The sequence below is a fragment of the Opisthocomus hoazin genome, chromosome 3, assembly GCF_030867145.1.
Source record: "Opisthocomus hoazin isolate bOpiHoa1 chromosome 3, bOpiHoa1.hap1, whole genome shotgun sequence".
NCBI classification, from domain to species: domain Eukaryota; kingdom Metazoa; phylum Chordata; class Aves; order Opisthocomiformes; family Opisthocomidae; genus Opisthocomus; species Opisthocomus hoazin.
The window spans coordinates 55,811,782-55,827,270 of NC_134416.1; positions in this window are offsets into that span (position 1 = coordinate 55,811,782).

A 15,489-nucleotide genomic window follows, 5' to 3' on the forward strand; every position below is an offset into this window, starting at 1 on the left:
ACCCCAACACTGCTACACCTGCCAAACCATGTCCCAAAGTGCCACATCCACATCTGTTTTGAACACCTCCAGGGATGGTGACTCCACCACCTCCCTGGGCAGCCTGTTCCAGTGTCTGAGCACTCTTTCAGTAAAGAAATTTTTCCTAATATCAAGTCTAAACCTCCTCTGATGCGACTTGACCACATTTTCTAGCTAGCCTAAATAACAGTCTTCCATTCCCCTGTCCAGGCTTGCAGCTGTGAGCTGGGAACCCTTGGCTGTATCGTGTCCAGCCATAAAACCCTGCCAAAGACGCTCCTCCTCAGCCGTCTGCTGGGACTCTGAAGGGCGCCTCACAGCTGGCTGGAGATACTGCATTCTCCCACCACTTCTCGATCCTGCTTTCCTTTTCGCTGTCAAAGCACAAGCAGTTGACTCGCCTTCCTTTCCTTCCGGAAAAAAACACCCCAAGCCAAACAGAAGAACCCACTCCACCTTTTCTCTTACTGGTGCTGAAATTCCTTAAGCAATCACCATTATTAAAAACCCCAGCTACTTGACTGAGCCCGCCAGCCCACCCTGGTGATAAATGGCTCTGGAGATGTGTGACTTGCACTAAACAAACCGGTCTAAGTCTATCCAGGCCGTTGCCGCGTTCCTAGGTGTGTGGCTGCCCTTAAATTCCTCAACACCACGAATCTGTGTTGCGACATCAGGTGGGTTTATTTGGCCCCTGGAAGACAAAGCAATGTTCCTCGATGAAGGTGGGCTTCTCCCCCTTGTATGTGGAAACATGCTGGTCCCAGTTTGCAGGGCGGGGAGCACTGGTCTGCCAGAAACCCTGGGAGCTCTGCGAGAGGAAGATGTCCCAAGGCGTGTGGTATTCTTTCTCGGCACGCTTTGACCATCCTTTTCTATCGCTTCGGGTTGTGATTCCTCAAGTGGCTGAACTGCTGGTTTCTTACCACTGAAGGGAGAAGTGCACTTAGGTCCCGTTCCACTGGAGGTAACTTCTATGGATACAGGCTCTGAGCTCACTGGGAATTGTTGTGAGGCCCTGCTGAGGTCCCACAGTATTTCTATCTGAAAAGGTTACTGTAGCTCTAGCCAAAAATATGTAACTCTGTAAGAAAACATGGAACATCATGAAAAGCGCAGTTGTGCTGGGAATATTTCTATGATAATTTTTTTAGAATTGAGAAAATCAAGCATAATTTTATGATGGATTTAAATATGAAAATATTCTGCTATCATTCCTTTTTTGGCTTTGGGTTTTATTGATTTTTTTTAAAACCTCTTTCCTCCTTCTTGCCCTTCAATTCCCTTCTTTTTTTTCCCCACAAACCCCCCAATAATTTTAAATAAGGAAAGTATTTTCTCGCTTATTTGGAATTTATTTGGAAACTCCCCTCTCTCCCCTCCCCCCCCAATATACAATAGAGCAAAAGTTTGTCACAAATTATCCAGTATTCATACTGATAATAGTTTTTTAAACCCCAGACTGTTCTACTTTACAGCTAGAAATACAGGGAGCAATTCAGGTACCTAAAGAAAGGTGCCCGGTGCCATGTTCAACATCCCAGGCACCGGAGACCTCTACACAGAGCCGACAGGCGAGAGCGGGAGCCGTGGGACCTGCGTCCTGCTGAAGCAGCAGCTGGAGGCCAGGCAGAACGCCCTTCCACATCTGCAGCAGCACCAGAGACCTGAATTGCATCCATAGAAAGTCACGGTGGGATTCACCTCTCTGCCCTGTAGCAATCTATGGCGAGCTTGTCCTTTGTCCTCAGTGGGGAGAGGGAGGCTTTAGACACATCTCTCAGGCATGAGTTATCTCACCTTAAAGCATCTGGGTTAAGGCAGAGGAGAAATACGACCCTGCTGATGCCTGTTTCTCTCCATTCACTACAATTATCTGATTTAGACGGCTAAGGTTGGGATATGAATCCTACCCCAGGTGACATGTTTTTCCCTTTTTAGATGATACCAGTGTATAAAGACAGCACAGGGTTGATGCTATGCAAAACACGTAGGCAATATGTACAGGAAATTGTTTTGCTGAGTAGCAGGGATATTTTCATTTTCCTGTGCCCCTTCCTACTTTTGCTGTCAGGAGAGGCTAGGCCTGCCCTGATTCAAATACAAATGAGTTCATCCCATAACTTTTTCTTAGCTAAATCTCATGGTAAGCACAATAATCATCTGTCTTTGTCACACAGTTATGATGGTCTGGGAAGGCTGGAGGAGATGTTTCTTATTTCCATTGACCTTGTTATCCCCACCATGAACAGCTTGCAGAGGCCAGAGTACCATAACCACAGTATTTCCCCACCCAGACATGGTACCACACTGAAAACAGTAACAACATGTTAGCCTGACAATACTGAGGAAACTCCCAGTGGAGTGGGAATGTTGCTTCTGGGTTACAAATGGCCACTTTTTTATGCAGGAACGTTGTTTTCAGGTGAGCTACAAATTGCTGTTTCTTGAGCAAGAACATTGCTTTCAGTTGATTTACAAGTAGTCATTTTTTGTCTCAGGAAAGAGAAATATTGGCAATTTTCATACTCTTTTAAGTTGCTGAGTTGGTCTGCACCGCAGATACATAACCAGCCAATTGTTCTTTTCTCCTCTTAACTCTCCTTTTTCAGTAGTCATTCATCTTTTAAATCACTAGGACAGTGCGAGGAATTCAGCTTAGCACCGAAGGCCTCCATACCGTGGATCTTGCGCTTTTCCAGTATTACAACCCTTAGGTTTTCGGTCAGTTGTGGTGTCTGAAGCATGAGGAGTGCAGGAAGCCCTCCTGCCCATCTCTGGCTCTTCACATGAGTATTTCAGCAGTAGCCTTCTGCCGCTGTCTCTGAATCCCCGAAGGCAACCTGCTCAGCCGGCGTGTCCCTGGGTTATGGCATGCAGTGCTCTGGTGTACATTTTGATCTCCATTAAATAAGCTAAGAGCAGAAGTCCTTGCCTGCATCCAGCTTTGTGGACTGGAGGCTCCAGCTTTTCTCCGCCGTGTGCCGGCAGGCTGGGACGAGCCCTCAGCACCTTGCTGGCAGAGGGGACGGCGCGCGTGCTTTGGGTTGAGCTGGCTGGGTCGGTGGGTTAGCTCACCCAACGCCTGCCCACGGTCCGTGCTAGCTCAGCCGTTTATGCCTGTGTTGCTCCTGGGATCCCTTCCAAGGTCAGAGCTGCCTGGGCCAAGGCACTGTGGGGTGAAATGTGCGGTGTGGGGGTAGGTCTGGGAGGCAGCAGAAAACCATTCGATCAGCAAAGGTGCTTGCAAAGGGAGGGTCTGACCAGAATTACTGGGAGCATTAGAAAATGTCTGCCATTGGTACGTTTTCCTTTTTTTGTTTGTTTGTGTTAGGTAAAGGACTGCCATGCCTTCAGCCCGTGTTTTAATGCAGAGAACTGAGAGAAAGCAGAGCCCCAACGTGGTTTCCCAGGTCTCCTAAGCATGCTGTTTGGTGCCTGGCCACAAAGGTCAGGTACTGCCCAACTCTTGTCCATAGGTGGGAAAAAGCTCAAATATCCAATATCCTGTTCATCTTGGAAGAGGCAAATAATATTAAAATTAAATTTATTGTTATTATTGAAAGCAAATATTTGAAATAACATATGAAAGGATAGATGGGAACGTGTTTTTCTGTGCGGTGTGGCTGTAGTTAGTTTTTGTACCGGGAGAGGGAAGTGTTTGCCCAGAAAAAAAGAAGGAACAGCTTGGGCTGTGCTTGGGCGGCCGGGGCCGATGCCGCTCCGTTGATGGGGAGCTGGGGGCCAGCCCAGAGCTTGTCTCTTCATCTATAAATCACAGAATCACATAATGGTCGGGGTTTGAAGGGATCTCTGTGGGTCATCTAGTCCAACCCCCCTGCCGAAGCAGGGTCACCTACAGCAGGCTGCACAGGACCTTGTCCAGGCGGGTCTTGAATATCTCCAGAGAAGGAGACTCCACAACCTCCCTGGGCAGCCTGTTCCAGTGCTCCGTCACCCTCAAAGGGAAGAAGTTCTTCCTCATGTTCAGACGGAACTTCCTGTGCCTCATTTTGTGCCCATTGCCCCTTGTCCTGTCGCTGGGCACCACTGAAAAGAGTCTGGCCCTGTCCTCTTGACACCCACCTTTAAGATATTTATAAGCATTTATAAGGTCCCCTCTCCGCCTTTTCTTCTTCAGGTTAAACAAGCCCAGCTCCCTCAGTCTTTTCTCGTAGAAATGAAACCGTTGTTTGCCTAAAAAATGCAGGATTTATTTTTTTTCATTTCATTTTCTCAGCCATGCCAATTTGTTCCAAATCACGTGGAAAGGGGCTTCATAACATTGAAAACAGGTTCCACATGATTTCTCATTTTGAATAAGTCACCTGCAAATACTATGAGACATGCTGAATATTATGCATACAGGCTTGGAAGAAAGTTTACTTGGTTTTTTACAGGTTTTTTTCACTATTTCTCATCTCTTATTTTGATAAATTAAACCATATTATCAGCTGAATAAGGGGCCTTTCTAAATAAATCACTCCAGATTAGCCCTCACCTCTTGGTCTGTGAAAGAAAAAAAAAGAAGAGCTCTCTGAATAGGTTAAAGAAAAAAAAAATGTTTTAAACTTTTACAAAGATAGTAGAAAGCCAATTACAAGTGTCCAAAGGAGATAATGCCAAAGTAAATGGAGTCATTTTTAGAATACAAGTACAGCTTGACCCGAGACTGATGTTGTAGGTGAACAGAGACCAGGAGTGCCAGCAGGCTGAAAAGCAGCACAATATAATGGTTAGTGAGTACAGTATAGACAAAGACTTTTTTTTCCTGGGGTAGGAACAGATAAAGAGGAAGAACAATGTTACTACTGTGATTTAATAGTATTTTATAGCCACCTCTTGTTTGATACTGAATTTTTCCTCTGTTTAATACAGTGTTTGTTGGTCTCCTGTAGATCTCATGCAGAGGGGGAATCAACGCTGATCTGGTAGTGCTCATGTTGGGATATCGACAGATGAGTCTAGCAGGCTGGCTGCAGTTAGATGTTAGCACCCCAGCAGCTGCTGTGCACGCCTGGCAGAGATTACTGTTCCCACAGCAATGTCAGCAGCACGTCACTTCTGCTTGCCGCTTGGTGTTGCCACAGTGCAAAATCTGACAGCGTTGCTTAAAGCCGTCTTGGTCACTCTCCATTTAACGGAGATGCCAAACTGTGCACTGGACTGATAGACAAAAGCTGCTCTCTGTTTTGGGGATCAGAAGCTCAGTCAGGGGAGTGATGCTGCTTGTCTATAAGACAGTAATAAATTAAAATGCCACAACTGCTCTTGGTGTGAAGAGGAGTCAGTGTCCTAAATTAGCTAGCAATATGTTAAAAAAGTACAGCATCAGTTAGGCTATGTCTTCTAGCATGTGCCAGGTGGGAAGCTAAGGAGGCAACAAATGAGATAATATCACTTTCTTTGTAAGCAAAATCAGTTTTCAGCCCAGATTCAAACACTATCACCAGCTGCAAGCCCAGATGGGTGAAAGCAATTAACAAAATCAGTATCTCAGGACATCTCTGTATCAGAGGGCAGTTGAGAGAACAGAGATCATATTACCTTATGTCAAGAGGTTGTGTAGTTTGAATTACAAAAAACTTCACCCAAGCCAGATGCTATCTTTCGGAATAAAATCCTGTTCCAAGACCAAACTGAGTTTCCATTTTAACTTCTGCTATCGTTCCTACAGAAGGGTATACCTGGAGCCTCCGAAGCCTCCCATCTTTAAGGGCACTAGTGCTTGGTGCTTCGTTCTCCCTCCTTTGTTGCCCTCCCTTGTGCTCAAGAGCTCTTCTTCTCAGCCCTCTTCCTCCCTGGACAAGGTTGCACAACATTCAGTGTAGAAGGACTGGCAAGAAAGGTAGATAAATTGCCTTACTATCTTAGTTTAAGTAGCTTAGCTGTTTTTTCCAAACCAGTCATGGGAAGTTGCACAAGATACTTTCATCTTTTAAACAATTATGGATACAACCTGTACTACCTTTGTTACTGAATTTTCAGGTGGCATCCCGCCAGCCACTTCAGTTTGTTACTGACTATGAGATACAATGAATAATGTGTGGACTGATGAAGGAGAGCCTAAATTAACACAAAAAATAGCCCCTCAGGAAAATGTAAATTACATTTACAAAAACTGTATAACAGAGAATCTTTCTACCTTTTATTAGTATGTTACACTTTTCACCAGAGCATACATATAACTTAAATGTTTGTTAAATCTCTTTATGATGTTCTGCTGCATTTAATACTTTCTGGGTTTCATATTGATTTCTTGAATGAATTGCTGGGGAATGTATACTTTATGATCCCATTCTGTCATGTCAGTTCCAGCAGAAATGTTTCACCCATATGTTTTGGTGGCATTTTTCAAATAACTTGGTAAGGGTAACTAGAAAGGGTTCATTTACCTAGATTCACCTGGAAGACTGTTTCACATGTGAACCTGAGAATGATTGATTTTTCTACTCCTCATCTTTCATCTGGGGCATGGGAGTTACTAGCACAGTTGTCCTAGAATACTACTACTCTGCATATAGATGGAAATATGGTCACAAACAGCAGTGGGTCTCACCTACAAATGACTTTAATGATCGAGACCAGGGTTATGGCCTTAGAGTAGAATAAAAATGGGAGTCAGTGGAAGCTGAGAGCATGGAGTATGCTCTTGCAGTATGCTAAAGACACTTACAGTCTGATCCTGCCCAAACTAGAGTCCATCATCTCCATCTACTTTGAGCCAAATAAACTGTACTATTCTAACAAGAGATGATGATCAGACAACGCACTGCAGCTAGATACCTGCAATGGCCCAAAATCCAGGAGCAGGACAACTCCCTCTTTCATCACTGATTCCATGTGGCGAGCTAGGAAAAAGGACTATTTTTCTGGCCTCTCTAAAACTTTGCACTATTTCTCTATGTTTTACTGTTGTCATCATAATTATCAACATACACAACTTTATGTACGTAGATATTAATGTTCTACAGAAATAAAAGTCCATGAAATGTTCTAAGATAGTGTTATTTGCTACCTTTAAGTGTCTCTTTTGTATTTGGCTAATTTATCATCAAGATCTAAGTGTCTTGAGTATCAGTTTGAGAAAGTGATTACCATATACTATTTGTTTTATCTCAATGCAGAGAACATATGTCATTTTTGTTGCCAAAAGAATTTACTAAAATTCATATCCCTCTGGCACTAATACTACAGAAATGTGGCTTTTTTCAAAAGCAAGGTGTCCCACATCTGGCTGCTATTCACAATAATAATGCTATCAACAGCTCCTTCCCTCAGTCAGTAATATTTTTGGATTATAACCTAATAAAACTACTGTGAGTTCAGCAGAGAACTTGGATTAGCTTGACATTTTTTAGCTAAAATTTCCTTGCAACATACCTCTCATTTTGAGCACACTCTGATATGGACGCCTTTCATTTTATTCACGAGTGCTTTATAATGTCAGGCTTAGTTACTGAAGAGTGCAGGAAGGCACTTTCTGGACCACATACTTATGCTTCTATACCACAAGTGCCTGGGGTTACTTCTTTACTTCACGTATGCCATTGGTATGAATTTTGAAGTATGCTGTCGTTCTGTGATTACGCTGCTGAAATATCATGCCATTTTTGCAGATTCTGTTCCCATAGATTGCACTACTGAAGCTCTTTCCTTCCTCCTTGTCGTCCTCTTTTTGACCTTCCTTGTCAATATTCGGGTAAAATACAGCTCTGCCCCAAAGAATGTGAAGTTTAGTTCAAACTTCTGTGTTAAAAAAATACAAAAGCCAGTGGCAGAAGTAGGCAAATAATGCCAATCGTAAGCTTTTGCACATGCATTTTTCTTAAAAAAGAGGGCGTGACAGAGCTTGATTAATGAGGAAATGATCCTTACCTGGTGGTTAGTACAGTCCAAATAACCTCTCACTGTCACATGTATAGGCAAGAGGAAAGAAGGAATCAGCTCTTGTAGTTCAAGCTACAGAAATACAGTCTGGAAAAGCCCTGCTGAGGCTGCGTAGCAGGAATTAATCCAAAAATCTCCCCAAACCAAGACAAAATATCTGGGCAAACTCTTTAGATTGGAAGTTGTTGCCCTGTCAGCTGCTGCTTCTCTCCTGTGCTTCAGCACCGGATGCAGTTTGGGAGAAGGGATCCTCTAGCTTGGGTGCTGCATCATCGCTATGTGCTGCTCTCATGTGTTGGTTTTCCCCAGCAAAGGATGATGAAAAGAAAGAATGGAAAAGCATGATTTTAAAAACTGCAGTGGAATTCAGTTAAATATGCTATAATCTGTAAGATTGTGTGTTAAGATACACAAAAAGCCCCTGTGGGGAGGGCCAGAAGGGGAATTAGCAAACTGTGTGTGTCACGTCTCCTGGCTCACTTCAGTAATGTCCCTTTCTACTTCATCTAGTTTTTATATCGTGAAAGCCATAGGTCTCCATGCCCAAATGGAGGTTTGTGAAGCACCTTGCACTTTGTGGGCCTGTGTTCCACCTCAGCCTGCTCTCCAAATGTCATCTTAGAATGTCTGCTCGTGGGGATCTCGTGTCACCCTCTCAGACAGATTGTGGCTAGAAACTGCCAGCTTACGGCAACCAATGGCATTCTTTAAGAGCCATGAATAAGTGAAGAATCCAGCCGTGTCCATGTGTAAGTTCTAAGTCATGTGTCATTGATAAACTTTGCAATCGGGACCCTCTGTTATACTTTATTTATATCAACTTAAAGCCTGAAAGAATGTCGCTTTGGCTGCCTTTCAAAACATGAAAGCTGAGCATATGTGGATTCATTGAAAAGGAAATTAGTCACTCTTATTGCTTTGGAGAATCCAATCACTTTAAAATCCTTACATCATCAATATGCCTTCCCAAGAAATAAAAGCCCCACGGGATTTCTTGTTTTGAACATTGTCTTAATGCAACTCTCTAACTACTAAAGCACTGTTCACCTACTGAAGTATGGAAAAGCATCTGGAAGTATAGCTTGTTCAATCAAAATGTCTGAACAGACTTGGAATCAGCACAGTGTTTACATTTTTGTCAGTTATCTCCAAGCACTCGCTGCTAGTAGAAGTCATCTTTTTCCAGGCAGCCTCACGTGTCACACAGTACTGGAAAAAGCTCATGAAGGGACCCACTGTCCTTGAATACTGCAATTAGGGGCAAACCTAAAGCTGTTTCCTCACACTCTAACATGCACATGCATCCATACATTGTTTTCTTAGCTTCACCAAGGCAAGCTGTTTCTCTGTGTGTAAGAAGGCAGTACAGTCCCAGAAGATCAAGTGCTATTGCCATGGTGCAACCCAGTATGGTGATGCAACCCAACTCCTTTCCAAGGGCTCCTCATACTCTGTATGACCACGACGTGCGGCGAGCAGGCTGCTGGGACTCTGTTATGGAAAGTCTTCCCCCGTCTCCCAGCAGGTGAATCAGCCTAAGTGATGACAAACAACCAAAGAGAACGCTAATACCCACAATGGCAAAATGGCTTTGGTTGATACCAGAGCGCTGCCTCCAAGGCTGCTTGAAAGATCTCCCTAGTCATCACTGGGAAGAGTGGCACACAGACTATTTTCCACTGGGGACCCTCCTAGGTGAAGTGCCTTGAAGCTAGCCTCTTGAGCACCACTCCTACAAAAGATGTGGGAATGGCAAGCTCAGACACATTGAGAGGAGAGAAGGTGAGGAGTAAAAGCCCTGCTAACCTGTATTCACCTGTGTATCTCACAGCTAGCTCTGTTCCTTCAGTCAGGCCCAGATCCCAGTCGTCTGTGGAGCCCCGGCTAGCACAGCCTTCCTGAGCACCTCTTCTGATAAAACCCAGGGTGATTCAGGTTTTTGGTGGCATGAGTGATGCTGTGGTGGCATGTTGTCCTTACAGAGAGCCTAGGGCAGGTAGGCTTCTCTCTTAGCCACTCAGTTAAGTACCATAAATTAGGTGGGATCTGAATGACAGAAATCAGTTACTGATCTCCCCTGTTTCTCTCGTGCCATGTTCCTAGCTGGGAAGTGGAGCAGACCAACATATTGGCAGGACGATTTTCATTCATTGAGTACACCCACTCTTCCCTTCAGGCTACAGCCTGGGAATAATGGCTGAATTGGCTTACTCAAGATAATCTCCGATTTGCTGCTTTTCCAGATGGCTGCTTGCTCTAGATGCTTCTTACAAACCTAAAGAAAAATCTGATCAGCCTACTCACTTTTTCTGGGTTTGGTCATGGTCTTGAGACAGAGAATTTCTCTTGAAAACTGATAGCAAACTGCATGTATTGAGAGATTTATCTAGCACTGTAGTACCTGGAGTGTCACTGTGATTCCTCTCCTTGGTTAGGTGGTTCCCCAGACTCTCTCATAAGTCTGGATGCTTTCTGTATTCATGATTGTATTATTCACAGTTTCAGTTTCCTCATAGCACTTGGTACTGGCTTTATATTTTTCTTCGTAATAGAGACTTAAATTCTCTAACTATTCTAATATTTTGGCATGGTTACCAACCACTGCATTTTTTACTGTTGAGGCATTTCACAATTGTGTAGTTAAAATGAGAGTGTTTGCATGGCAGCGTAATAAACTCTGAGCCACTGAGCTATGGTTTTGGATTTTAAATCAGTTGGTTGAGCTGGTGCTTGGGGCTGTGATAGCAACAGATTTGTAAAAGCAATTCAGGAACAAGGTTTCACTAGGTCACTGTTAATAACACAAAGTCTGCAAAGGTTTTCACTTTGCTCATAAATAGGATCAGAAAGCTGAAAAGTTAAAGCCTGCAACTAAGTGTCTGAAGCAAACCAGCAAACATTGAAGTATCATCTGAAGCATGCGGCTAGCTCCAAATCAAAATTCCTAGACACCTTCCTGTGCTTTGCTGGACCTGGGAGCTGGGTAAGCAGCCCAGCATTCACCAGCACGTGAAAGAGTTTCCCTGGCTCCTGGGGGAAGAACAAGTTTCCACTAAGTTTGAGGGGACTGGAAGTAGTTTCACTTTCTTTTCTTGCCCTTGACTCTAACTGCCAATTTAAATGACTTTTTGACACATTTTCTCCTGATTTTCAGGTTGTTTTTCTCTCACAACAGAGCAGGTAGGAGAAGAGAATGGGGAACTGGTTACATGGAGAAATACATGCAAAGAGCTGCCAAACACACAAAGTCAGTCCATTGAAAAAAAGTGAAAAATATGTTTTCCCCTAATTTCATTAAAGCAGGATTAGTAATATGAGGTGCTCCCGTGCTTCACAGCAGCAGGGATACTCAGAGAGAAGTGTGGTTTCTAACCTGAAGTTGATATATCCAATGACAAAAAATAAAATCTGACTAAAGCTTTCTGTCGATCACATCTTTCCTTGTTATATATAACTTACCTACTTAAATTTCACATGCAAATTACATCTCTGCGGTACCCAAGGGTACAGCAATAACTTACCAAAGCATTCACCTGAAGATTCCTAAGATCATTTAGCTGTTAGGCTCTGGATTAGACTAAATATAGCCACAGGGGACTTTCTTTAAAATCCAGCCCTGGAAGAGTAATTTCTATTTCAGCGGCAGCCAGCAGGGCCGCCCTCTTGCTGCAGCTCTGGATCTAAAACTGTTTCAAAACCTCTGCGTCTCCTTCACAGGAGCAAAGTGTAAATCAAGGAAAGAGGCATGGCGAGAAAGGCCATCTGAAGCAGAGAAAACACTACACACAAATCTCATCCCAGCTCTTTGAGCAAGGAGCGTTTGACACAGGGGAACTCAGGAGGTGCTGGTGAACAGATCATCCTTCCTGGAGTAGCGGTGATGCTGTTTGCAGCTAGTCCGTGTTGCCATATCTCACTGCTCCTGCGGCCCCTGTTTTCACAGGTAGAAGCTGGTAGAGCTTGCCTTAGTTCTACAATATAAATGGCAATAAGGGAAGTTCACGGTTTTCGCTACAGATAGCATAAACTATTTGCTGCTTTTGCAAAAGGAGGGGTAGTGTCTACCTCAAAAAGTCCTTCTCCTAATCCAGCCCCTTGACTTCTGTCTATCCACTCAGGGTAGACACTTCATCCATTGCCTTATTTAAGGAGAAACTGTAATTGGTTTAGTCAGCTGCTGTCTGTTTGGTAAATGAGGCAAAGGGTAGTTTGAGTTAATTGATTAGAAATATCTGGTGAACTAGTGGAATTTTCTGGGTGTTTATATTTCTAGTCCATCTCCAAGCCATCTTTCTCAAGATCTGAGATCTATTTAAAGCCAAGCACGAATTTAAGTGATTTACCACACTAGGCCTTCAAATCTTTGCCAAATGTCATCCAGAAAATTGATGGTAGTACCTGTATCTCCTACAGCTCTGCCAGGCTCAGGCTTTAATTATTATAGCCAACTACTGTTTAATTTAGTGGAAAAAAAATCTGATAAGCTGGGAGGGAAAATGAACTATTTTTGTGATAGACTGCTGTACATGGAAATCTTCTGTGGCAGCAGTGCAAGATGGGACTCAATCTGGTTGACTTCCCTAGAGAAAGGACCCTAGAGACGGAGTGTTTGCAGAGAATCTGTGAAGTAGAGGGATGGATGTCTTCTGGGTAAATTCTCTGTTGTTGGGCCATAGAGTTTTTAAAATAAGAGGCAAATTTCACCTGATTTCCTGAAAGGTGAAAAACATTAAGAAACCTCTAGCTTCTGTAGCCTGAACCACAACAGCATTTAGTGATTCCCTATTAGGGAATGGTACAGTCTGTTTTAAAATCATACTTTGTTTCATTAAAGCAGATGTTTTAATGCAAGTTTGTTCTATACTAGTTTGGAAGAAAGTAAAAGGTAAATGTCAATGAAAGGACAAAAGAAGCCAATATTCTTGGCAAGTTTTGTTTCCTGTGGCAGCTGGGGCTGTCTGCTCTACAAAGCGCAGTGCAAACCTCAGAGTGGCCATACTGCCTTCAGCTAGCTCAATCTGAGTTAGCCCTAATAATGTCCTTAAATACCACAGCGCCTTTAGCTTCTTGAATGTGACTCTTGCCTGTACAGGAAGCCTAATCCTCGCTGTTACGTTGGTTCACCAAGAAACGGTGGCCTAGGAGTCCATCTGCTGGTGTAAGGGTAGGTGCCTTTCCTTCCCCGTATATCTCTCTAGTTACAAGGGTAACCCGGTCTCTCAATTTGCCAGTGGAATTAATATAATTCTAAATGTCCCCCTTTTTTTTTTCCCCAGAGTAAGAAAGGAGATTTCCTTGCTCATCCTGTAGCACCTTTTAAGAATCTGAAGCACATTTTACCGCTGTCATTTTTCCTGTGCCGCTGCATGGTGACACTCACTCACAACCATAGTATAAGCACTCCTAAAAAGAACTGCTTCTCCATTAAATTCAAGAGGTGAAGTTAAGTGTTACACTCATTGCAACGCTCTTCTCTATTTAAGTTTTTTTCTTCCCTGTCTGGTTGGCATGTAAATGACATAATTTGGCCTGCTATATTAATTGCAGGATTAGAAGCCAACTTGAAAATACTTTACCTGCTGTTTTAATTAATGTTTTTTCAAGTGCACACTCTTCATGCTCTGCAATTTAATCTATTTAAGCCATTATACTCTCATTATTATACGAACCGAACTAAACCAGGCCAAGGTTGTCAGTGATGCTGTGTGGCATCAGTGGTGTGCTTGCCAGGCGCTCTGTGATGGCACCTAACCACAGGTATGGATGCTGTGGGGTGGCTGAGGTGTTCACGCAAGGGTGTCATATATGACACAGCCTGAGACCATATCCTTGGCGGCGGGAAAAGATGGCCCTGAGCACTCAGCACCCATGAGTAAGTGCCTGAATAAATTGTTTGCTTTCTGGGTTTGTTTCCACAGGTAGCAATCTCTTTTGAACAGAAGCAACAGGCCTGATTCTGCCCTCCCACAGGCTTTACACTGCTGTGACTCCTTCGGATGTGTCATTTCACATGGAGGAGAAGCACATGGTGTGTGCTCCTTTCCAACACCAGTACACCCCTGATGATGCTGACAGCAAATAACATAAAATAATGTATTTTCCTTAAATTCTACTGGTCACATATATTGGCTAATAATCAAAGAATTAATCTGTTTTAGTGTGGGTTTTTTTTTTTGCAGCTGAAGTTCAGATCCTTCACCTGGTTTCTTCATCTTCCTTTTAATATGTTTGAAAATCAGGTGTGAACTTGCAAACTGCCACGTGTGCATTGGGAAGCAGCAGACCCGGTGCTCGCCAGGGTCTCTGGCCACGGCAGCACCTCTGGCTGCAGCGTTGGCCGTGGTGGGGGAGCTCCCCCCTAACAGCCGTGGAGCAGGAGCCACGCACTTCTCAGCCAGCGGTTCGACTGTCAAAACAAGGCTTGCCTGGGCTCCGGGAAGCTTGTTCTTGGCTCGCCACATGGAAGGACTGTCATCCCTCATGCCTTACCCGTGGCGTGAGGAGCACGGGGCCCAGAGCGCGGCCAGAGTGCTGTGGGAGTCAGCTACAGATGAGTTTGCGCAGCCTGTCACATCGCGTACACTCTTTCTCACTCTCTCTCTCTGCTTGGAAAGAGAGCAGAGTATTCCTGGCTTTTTTGCCTGGTTTCACAGCCATATATTCGTACAGGGTTTTTTACCCTGCCTAGTGTTATTACAAAGGAAATAGTGCAGTAGCCTCTCAAATTGAGGGAAAAGAGCAAATCAAAACACACATCAGTCTCCTTAGCTGGAGTGCCAACTACCTCAGAGCTGAGGAGAATGCCGCACACGTGATTTTGCTGCATGTGGAAATGAAGGGAAGGGAAATGAAAAAATATACCACCATGTCATTTAAAAATGTGTACCTACAGAGTTGAAGCAACCACGAGTGATGCTGTGCAGATGGTTTTTCTCTTGCCAGGGAGAAGTGTAGTGGGGCCAGAGTCTTTTAATCTGTCATATATATAACCTAAGATTTACAGTTGGAATCTGACTTGAAAATGTAAATGGATTTTCAATTGCAGAGTCTGCTCCATCATAATGGCTTTCATACAAAGCTTTGTCTGGGTAGAACAACAGCTGTTCTGCCTGTGTTTTTTCTTGTTTTATTTTATTTTTAGACTTCTCTCATATATAAAATGCCAGGAGATGGATACAGACTGGGAGACCTCATGGTGATGTCTGCTAAATAAATTAAGTGCTCCCAGTGATACTTCAGTGAAACTATGTTAAAAAAGTGTTCTTCCTTACCTAACATTGCAAAACACAGAAGGAGAGAGTTGTTTTCAGCTAGTGAAGAGCCCTGACCCTGACCTTTGACCACCTTCCCACTCCTAACGTGGCTAATCCGGATAACATGGAATGCAGAGATCTGATCTGCTTTTGAAATTTGATTTTTACCAGTGACTGTTGAGAGTCCCCTAGAGGCTCCAAGTCTTGCGCCTTAAAGTTAAACATTAGGGAAAGCCATTGGTCACTCCTTTAAAAATGCCACCTTTAAAACCAATTCAAGCACTTGGGTATTTGAAGTTGAACTGTCTCTGATGTTCATGTTCAA